We start from the raw sequence: 9,915 nt of genomic DNA on the forward strand, positions 1-9,915 counted from the left end.
CAGGAGGGTTGGTGAATGAACCGAGGGGACTTCAAAGATGACTGGCAGAAGTGTCATTCATTCATTCATTCATTCTGATCTCGGGTGGCCTCCGCCTTGCAGCGGCTTGAAAGAGAGTTTCTGTTCCTGGCCAGTGACTGAGGTTAGGTCGCAGCAGTGAGAGCACGAAAACTAGCCACTAGACCACTGGTCAGTGGAAAGGCCTTGGTTCTTCAGCTTTGCAGAAAAAGAATTCCCACAAAGACGGAAAGTAGTGAAACAAGTAAAGTGTTTATTAGGAGAAAAAAAAGAGTACAGTACCTGTGGATAGACACACGGGCGGACTCATAGAGAGAGTCACACCATTTTGGTTTGAATCACTTTTATGGGGCATTTCTTCCGGGTTTCCTTTGACCAGTCATCTTGCTTTGCCTGGTTCTGAGTCGGTATTTGGTGTATCTCAGGGTCCTCCCCTGTGTGCGTGCACATCTCTTAGCCAAGATGGATTCTAGTGAAGAGGCCTATGGGTACTTGACATCACTTATTATGAGGTGGCGCCCCCCTCCTCCCTTTTTGACCTCCAAGGAGCCTTTCTGCACATGTGTAGTCAAGGAGGTCTCCCTGATTCCAAGAATGAGGAATAGGTGGTCTTTTATCTCTTATCTGGGCAGGGCCCAACTCCTCCATCATCCTGTTTTTATGGAGTTTCTGCTATTATGGAGTTTCTGTCCACAGGGGAGAAACTGTTCAGCCTGGGGCCCATCTATCTCCTGCCTCAATTCATTTGTTTGTTCGTTCCTTCGTTTGTTCAAAAATCTGCATGGAGCACCTATTATGTGCCAGGAGCTGGGGTGCTACAATGAGTGAACAAGCCAGGCATGGTTGCCGCCCTCACTGAATTTACTCTCAAATAGGCAAGCAACTGGACAATTGCAATACAGTAAGCTCTGTTCTGTAAAAGAGGGGCGAGAAGGGAACCAGGCCCTTCATGGCTTAGCCATTTAGTGTCAGAAGCCATTTCTTGAACACCTGCTATGTACCAGACGTTATGATCCATCATCTTACACAATCCCCACAACAGTCCTATGAAAGGGTTGTGTGTGTGAGCGTGTTTTTTTTTAATTACTTTTTATTGGAGTATAGTTGGTTTACAATGTTGTGTTAGTTTCTGCTGTGCAGCAAAGCGAATCAGTTATACGTATATATATATCCACTCTTTTTTTAGATTTCCTTCCCATTTAGATCACCGCAGAGCACTGAGTAGAGTTCCCTGTGCTATACAGTAGGTTGTGTGAGTGTGTTTTAAGGCTCCATTTCAGTCATCTCAGCTGCTTTTTCCAGACCCCTGCTTAGGTCATCGCAGACCTGGGACCTGGGACCTGAGACCCTTTTCTGCAGTGCTTGCACCTGGACAAACGGCTCCTGGAGCAACAAAATATAAAGAAACTATAAGGGACTAAAAATAACTGCATTCATGTGCAGTTTGGGCAAATTATGGACAACAAGATAAAAAAAGACCAAAAACCCAACTGCCACTTCTGAAGAGCCGGGAGCAAAAGCAGGGTACCGCGCATGCCCCCTGCACACAACACCACCAAAGTGGAGGGCAGACCCCTTAAGCCACCCCTCCGGCCTGACCCCTGGACACACCCCTACCCAGCTCACCCCTCCTCAGGGAGCCACCAAGGGAAACTGTTACTTGTTCTCGCTCCCCCATGCTGCAGCAGGAACCCCAATAAAGCCTTGCCTGAATTTCTTGTCTGGCCTTTTATCAATTTCTATTGATTAAGGAGGCCGAGAACACTGGTCGGTAACAACTCTGGGGGCTTGATTACCTTGGGCAGGTGTGACCTCTGTCTTCCAAGTCACATGGTCTCTTCAGTCTCCTCCCGCAGTTTATGTAGTTAGCTAACTTTGCAGGTACATGTGTTTCCCAGGATGATGTTTTTCCTTCTCTGCCCACTTGTTTTTGACATATGAAAGGCAGGTTTTTATTTTTATTTTATTTATTTGTTTAATAAGTTTATTTATTTATATTTTATTTTTGGCTGCGTTGGGTCTTCGTTGCTGCGTGCAGGCTTTCTCTAGTTGCGGTGAGCGGGGGCTACGTTTCGTTGCGGTGCGCAGGCTTCTCATTGCGGTGGCTTCTCTTGTTGCGGAGTATGAGCTCTAGGCGCGCAGGCTTCGGTAGTTGTGGCTCGCGGGCTCTAGAGCGCAGGCTCAGTAGTTGTGGCATACGTGCTTAGTTGCTCCACGGCATGTGGGATCTTCCCGGACCAGCGCTCGAACCTGTGTTCCCTGTATTGGCAGGTGGAGTCTTAACCACTGCGCCACCAGGGAAGTCCAAGAAAGGTACCTTTTTATTTTTTTATATATATTTTTAAAATATTTATTTTAATTTATTTGGCTGCGCCGGGTCTTAGTTGCGGCACATGGGATCTTCATTGCCGCATGCAGGATCTTCTTTGCCGCACGGGAGATCTTTAGTTGCGGCATGCAGGATCTAGTTCCCTGACCAGGGATCAAACCTGGGCCCCCTGCATTGGGAGCATGAAGTCTTAACCACTGTACCACCAGGGAAGTCCCTGAAAGGCACCTTTTTAAAACATTGAGGGAGTTCCCTGGTGGCGTAGTGGTTAGGATTTGGCACTTTCACTGTGGAGGCCAGGGTTCAGTCCCTGATCAGGGAACTGAGATCCTGCAAGCTGCGTGGCATGGCCAAAAGAAAAAAACAATTGAGGTTATAGTTTATGTGTAATATTATATAAGTTTCAGGTGTATGACGTGATTCACAAAATTTAAAGGTTATGCTCCATTTATAGTTATTATAAAATACTGGGTATATTCCCTGTATTGTACTATATATCCTTGTAGCTTGTTTATTTTTCTTAGTAGTTTGTACTTCTTAATCCCCTACCCTTGTGAAAGGCACCTTTTTATATTCTTTGGCTTCCACACACATAATTTAGATGCTACTGGAGAAATTAAGGTGGCCGAATGAATTGGTGGATGAGCCTTAGTTTCTGGAGTCCTGGGCTAGAACTGCCATGTGGTCTCATTAGAGGAGGTGTGTAGTGAGGCCACAAGAAACAGCCAGGACCCCTGGGTCTAACCTTGAATCTTCCCCTGGAGACTGTGTGACCTTGGACTAGTCCCTCCCCATCTCTGGCCTATAGTTCCCTTGCCTGTATCATCAGGGTGTTGTGCCACCTGATTTAAGATTCTGTGATTCACATGGCTGCCTTGGGGGGCTGCCTTGGGTGGCTGCCCTAAGGGTAACTGGTGACAGGGCTGTGGTCACCTTGACTTTTCACTGGGGCTGACCCTGCACTGGAATAGGGCTCCTCCAAGTCTGCCTCAAGGGGCTACCCAAATTGGATGAACTCCTGGGAAGATTATCACTCTCCCTTGAAGTCCTCCTGGTTGCATTACCTTCTGAGGTGAAGGAAGAGTGACCTCTCCTTCTGAGCGATGTGTTTCTAGAGAATTGGTCCTGTAGGCATTTGCAGGGTTCTTTCTTCTCAAAGGCAGATGCCACCCCTAGGTTTGTGACTACCCTTTTACTTTGTCCAGTCACCTTGGAAAAAGCAGTCTGAGGCCAGCGGGAGTGAGACCTTGATTTATGGAGGTGCTCTTGGTGCTAATGGGCCCACGCGCCCTGCAGTCACATCATTCCTGGGCTTCTTGGGGATTTGGGGAGCTCAAATTTATGGAGAAATAAATTCCTGGGCAGCTGTACCTCCGCCCTGAACTTTGGGATTCCAGAAAGGCACAGCTACAGGAGGACTTAGAGATTTTCACGGCCTGCTCCTGACGTATCTTCCCAAGGTGTCTGTGATAAGACCCAAAGTTATTTGGTTTGTTTCCACTTGTCTAGCTAGTGAAGTACTGCTTTTCGCCGGTTAGCTAGAGGCTTTATGTTTATTCTGAACTTCAATCACTCACAAATGTGTTTACATAAGCAGTCTCCTTTAGTCCTCATAACAACTTTTTTTGGGGTTGGCATAACTAACTCCATTTTACAGACTTAAGTCTTTGGATAATGAGAAAGCTGAACAATTATGGGTGGGGATCTTGCTTCAGGACCTCTTTCTTCTCCAAGGGCTGGAAATTAAAAATTAAAACCAAAAAGCATAGAATCAATTGTCATTTGTACACTCAACTATGTTTTGAGTGTCTTGTCATTTAGGGCAACCAGACTGGATTCCCTCCAGGCAGAGGGCTAAGGAAGGTTGAATTTAGGGGGAAAAATACCTGATGATTTTATAGCCTGGGAGATTTTTGTCTCTGAGAAAAACTCACTCCACCCCAATAGATCCCTGTGCTGGGACTCAGGGGCCTTCTCATCTAAAATTCAGAATTTTATTTGCTTTCGACTAATGGGCCATCGTCTTCCATCGACCCTCTCTCGTTTCCAGCCATCTTCTGAGCATTTCCACCTGGGGTCCCAGTGGCCTCCAAGACTGGCCCCTCCTGTCTCATCTCTCCCTGTGATAAAACCAGCTCTGTTCCCCTCCTTGTTCCTCACCTCCAAGCCTTTGCTCACTTCCATAATGGGATCTGGGGTGCCATTTCCTCCTTTTCTACGTGGCCAATTCCTCACCATTTAAGATTCAGTTCCAACTTTCTCCTCCCTAGGAAATCACCCCTTGACCACCTCCATCGAAACATCCTCTGCATCTGCCATCCATGTACATAACACCTGGTTTAACAATTACCCATTTATATGTGTGTCTCCCCAGACTGTGGGCATTTTGAGGGCATGGCCTATTCGCTTTATTTTCCTTGTAGAACTTATTGCTATCTGCAAGTTGTTTTTAATTCTTTACGAATATATTTATCATCTGAACTTCTCACACCAGAGGTCAAGAACTATGTCTATCTTGTTCACTGTTGTGTCCCCAGGGCCTGGCACAGTGACCGGGCACCCAGAAGGTGGCCAAAAAACATTTAATGAATGAAAAAATTCGTCTTTGTCTCCAAAGTGCCTGGCTTGGGACCTAGCAAGGAGTCAATAAAAACAAAGAATAAGCTGTTCCTGTTCCTTGTAGAAGGTGAAAAGAGAGATGGGGTTAAGGGTGGGTTGTGTGGGGAGAAGGGAGCCCAGTGGAGACCCAGGCAGCTTTAATCTCTGGGCCAGAACTAGAGCAAGGTGAGTGCATGGAATTTAAGGTGGTCAAAAAACTCTGTTCGTTAAGATAAGTAATATTTTAGTGCACTATTAAAAAATGCAAAAAAGTTCATGATGAGCAAAACATCAAAATTTTAAGTAAAGGAAGTATTCTCCAAGAAAAACCAGAGAACTGAGTCAGTCAGGGGAACTGGGAGCAATCAACCTGGTTCCTTTTTGTCCTGGTGAAGACCAGAGACTACTCTTCCTTTACTTATTTTCAGTAACTTCTCCATCTTGTCTTCGTCTTGCTAACCTGTTTGTTTCCCTGTAGTTAGCATTAGAGACCTTTTAGGATACGTCAAGAGGGTTGGGTGCTTTTGCAGGGACCAGAGTGAAGGAAGGAGTGAGCCTGGGTGGGCAGGAATGGTGGAGGAAAGGGATGGTGGTGATCACAGCCCAGGCCTCCACCTGGTCCAGCCCTCTGATCTATGGGGGGTGGGGGGAGGTGGGGAGGTGGAAGGAGGGGGAAAGCAGGACACCCTTACAGAGAGGCTGGGGGCTGAGTCATGGTAGGAGACAAAGTTAGACAGAAGGGGCTCCTTCCTTCCCTTCAGCTGTGGAAAGAGTCCCTTCTGTGGATCAGTGTGAGCAGGTCCACCACCACTGTGAGATTTGCAAACATCTGGGCTCCTCCAAGTATATCCCAGCTCTCTGCCTGGGGTATTTTGCTTCCAGGGAGCAGAGTAATTCGGCACCGTGGGGCTCTAGGGAGAAGAGGAGGTGAAAACTGTCTCCCAGAATTGGAATAGACATAGTTGGTAAATCAAAATGCTTTTGGGCTGCCTGGCCCCGATTTCCTCCAGCCCCTGCCCCAGCCCTGCCTGTGCTTGCTCTCAGAGAAGCCCTTCTCCCTCTGCTAGATCACTCCGTCGTCATCTTTACTATTGTTCAAGATGCCAGTGACAGTGATAATGGGGCTGTTGCTGCTACTGCCTCTGCTGGTAGTAGCTGCCACATTTGGAAGACTTACTGCGTACCAGGCCCTCTGCAGAGCAGTTTGGGTGCCTTTTCTCTCTCTGATCATTACAGCAACTTCACGAGGTAGGGGTTTTTGTCCTTTACAGTTGAAGCAACTGAGCCTCAGAGAGGGTCAACAACTCACCCTAAGCCACACAGCTAGGAGGTGAGCATCTTCTGTTAGGGGGATGGCTGGGCTATGGACATGCCCCCAAGGCCCATGGGAACACAGTGGTTGCAGCCCCTCTGGTTTACCTGCAGAGGGCGCCCCTGCCTCGCAGAACTGCCCAGGGCTCCCTACCAGCCCTTTCCAACCTGCCCTTAGAAAGGGCTTATCTAAACCTTCTCCCTTCCACCCTCACTATATAATTAGACTTCTCAAAATATTCTGTCTGAGTGGGATGGGGACAATCATATGCTACAAACTTCTCCAATTTCATGAGCAGTCTCTATGAACTCCCGGAGCAAAAAAGTCACAAGCCACCCCCATTCCAGACGGGGCTGCGTTTCACACAGCTGAAGTCAGCTCAGCTGCTGGGACTTAGCAAGTGACCTGAGGCTTTCTGGGGACTGCCACGTTGGTGGACCCTATAGCACCACACACACACAAACAAATTAGAGCTCACCCACACTGCTAACCTCTGTCTCGCTCTCATCTGCCTGCCACATCACCAGCATACTCTCAAATTAGCAGTTAATTTGGTCCTCTCATGTGTGTGGGTGTGTGCTTTTTAAACACAGTATGTGATAAAACTCCCTTTCCAGCTGAATCTGAATTTTGAACACCCCTTTGTATCAGAGACAGAACAATGTAAATGAAATGCAAAAAGGGAATGGTGGTTAAATTTCATTTGTAATGGCTAGATATCGACTCAGTGAAAGCAAAAGATGTCAGAGGGATGCAGAATATTAAAAGCAAGTTGACTTTCCAGAGAGGCAGGGAGATGGAATGGTTAAGTATGCAGTCCTTTGGGAGGTTGAGATCCTGTTATATCAGCCATTTATTTTTATTTATTTATTTATTATGGAGATTTTTTTCTTTATTGAGAAACTTAAGACTTGGGTACATCAAATAACACCAATTTCTGGGGGAAAAAAATCAAAACTCACAATAGAAAAAAAAAGTTAACACTGTCTGGGCCATATCAGAACCCAGAGAATATATTCTTTTAATTGAAAAATTCTAGGCACGTCATAATTGACCTTTTGATACAAAATGACCTATTAAATTTGCCATTTGTGGTTCTTGGTGTTGAGGTCCATAGGACAAGCTAGGAAGTCTTCAAACCTTGAGCTGAATTCCATGAGGGCTTATTTGGCTTGTGAATCGTTTTGTCCTTGTCTAAGAGGTAGCCGCAGCGACAGCGCCCACCTTCTGGGCACCTTCTTTCTTGGCATGATGAGCCTGTAGGACCGCCACAGCTTCCTCCACGTGGGAGCGGAGAGACTCGGGGACTCCAGCATGTGCAGCAGCTCCGAGCTGTCGATCTCCAGCAGCATCCCCGTAATCTTCCCGGCCAGGTTTGAGTGCATCGTCTGGATGAGCAGGAACAAACGTTCACCCAGCATCTGCTTCTGTTCCTGGGGGGCTGCTGCGGCCAGCATGGAGGCGGTCAGCGGCTCCTGCCCCTGCACATGGACCGCAGGCTGGGGTGCCTGCAGGGGCCGGATGGCAGGGTGAGGGCTGTGGACACCGGAGGCGTATTTGTAAGGTGCAACAGCCCGAGGAGCAGTGACAGCAACAGCAGCACGAAGCGCTAGGTTCTGCACAGCTGCGGAAACACCTCCAGACTGGCAGCTGTCAGTCGGCCCTTGCTGGGCGGCACCAGCCCCACCAAAGTCCATAGCCAAGCGGTCTGGGCACTCAGATCCGACTCTCTGAGCGGTAGTAGGGAGGCCGCGAGAGGCCAGAGCATTACCAGTTGGAGCCAGATGGCGAAGAGCTGGATGAGACCCAGACTGGCGTATAGCACTTGGCATTCCTTGGAAGCCTTGAGGTCTCCCCCCCTTGCTGCAGCGTGGATTAGGCCTCATCTGTGCTAACTGGTTAGGTAATACGGAGGTCTTCCCTGGGCCTGTGCAACTGCTGGCACAAAGTAGCCCCCAGCTGCTGGAAATGATTTAAGATGGCATTGGCGGGGACTGCTCTCATCCTGGCCACCCGCTGCATATACTGGTTGGTCAGCTGAGCCTTTCTCTCTTCCTTTCTCTGGGCCAGGGCGACATACAGTGGCTTGAAGCCCATGATGCGTCCGTTCATCTCCGTGACTGCTTTGGTTGCCTCTTCAGGGGATGAGAAGCAGACAAAGGCAAACCCTTTGCTTCTCCCATCCTCCAGCATCACCTTAGCACTGCTGATTGATCCAAAAGGAGAGAACTTTTTCCTTAACTTCTCATCATCAGTGGTGTTATCCAAGTTCTTAATGTAGAGATTCACCCCCTGATAGTGAGTAATTCTCTCCTGTTTCAGCTGTTCAAATTTTCTCTTTAACTCGGCCTGCCGTTCCACTTTGTTCTGTGCATGGTCGATGAAAATGACTTTCCCACTGATTTCTTTTCCATTCATCTCTTCCACGGCCTTATTGGCATCCTCGTGTTTTTTGTAACTCACAAAGCCAAAGCCTTTGGATTTCCCACTGGGATCTCTCATCACCTTGACACTTAGAGTCTTACCAAACTGGCTGAATAGCTCTTTCAGACTCTCATCATCCACCTCTTCCCCAAAGTTTTTGATATAAACATTGGTGAATTCCTTGGCTTTGGCTCCAAGCTCAGCTTCCCACTCTTTTCGATACTTGAATCTGCCCACAAACACTCTGCGGTCATTGAGGAGCATGCCATTCATCCTCTCGATGACCTTGCCGGGAGCCTCCTGGGTCTCAAAGTGGACAAAGGCATAATTCTTAGAGCCGTTCTCATCACACACCGCCTTGCAGGACAATGTTTCCAAAAGCAGAAAAAGTATCATACAGTGCCTTGTTATCTATATGTCCAGGGTTCTTGATGAAGGTATTTCCCACACCAACTTTTCTCAAAGAGGGATCCCTCTGAGCCCACATGATATGGATTGGCTTTACCTTAATCACATCAAAGCTCGTGGTATCCAAGGCCCGCTCCGCGAAAGCTGTCTGCTGGAAGTTGATGTGGGCATAACCCAGGGAGTGGCGGGTGGGCATAACCCAGGGAGTGGCGGGTGAGCATATCGCGGCAGACCCAGATGGACAGCACAGGTCCCGCAGGACTGAACTTTTCGTTCAGCATGGCCTCGGTGACGTCCGAGTACAGGTCACCCACGTACAGGGAGGCCATGGGGTAGCTGCTGGCCGCAGCGTTCATCTCCCCACCACCCTGAGCCCCGCCAGGAGGACTTCTTAGAGGGACCACACAGGACAAAGGGGGCTCCCCTCCGAGCCGTGGCCGGTGCCGCGGCTCACAGGTGGCAGTGACGCTCAGAGAAGCTGGAGTCGGCTCTGAGGTGAGGGCCGGAGAGGAGTCCGGGGACGGCTCGGACGAGACTGCCAAACCGCAGACAAAAGGCTCTCAAAAACAGGGCTTCCCTGGTGGCGCAGTGGTTGAGAATCTGCTTGTCAATGCAGGGCACACGGGTTCGAGCCCTGGTCTGGGAGGGTCCCACATGCCGCGGAGCAGCTGGGCCTGTGAGCCACACCTACTGATCCTGCGCGTCTAGAACCTGTGCTCCGCAGCAAGAGAGGCCCTGATAGTGAGAGGCCCGCGCACCGCAATGAAGAGGGGCCCCCGCTCTCTGCAACTAGAGAAAGCCCTCGCGCAGAAACGAAGACCCAACA

General features: G+C 48.8%; 1 pseudogene; it reads right to left on the bottom strand.

Moving 5' to 3' along the window:
* Positions 1 to 7,451: 7,451 nt before the first annotated feature.
* Positions 7,452 to 9,445, bottom strand: LOC132348033 (polyadenylate-binding protein 4-like; annotated as a pseudogene).
* Between the last annotated feature and the right edge of the window lie 470 nt (positions 9,446 to 9,915).

Source organism: Balaenoptera ricei, chromosome 1 (assembly GCF_028023285.1).
Source record: "Balaenoptera ricei isolate mBalRic1 chromosome 1, mBalRic1.hap2, whole genome shotgun sequence".
In the NCBI taxonomy this organism is placed as follows: Eukaryota; Metazoa; Chordata; class Mammalia; order Artiodactyla; family Balaenopteridae; genus Balaenoptera; species Balaenoptera ricei.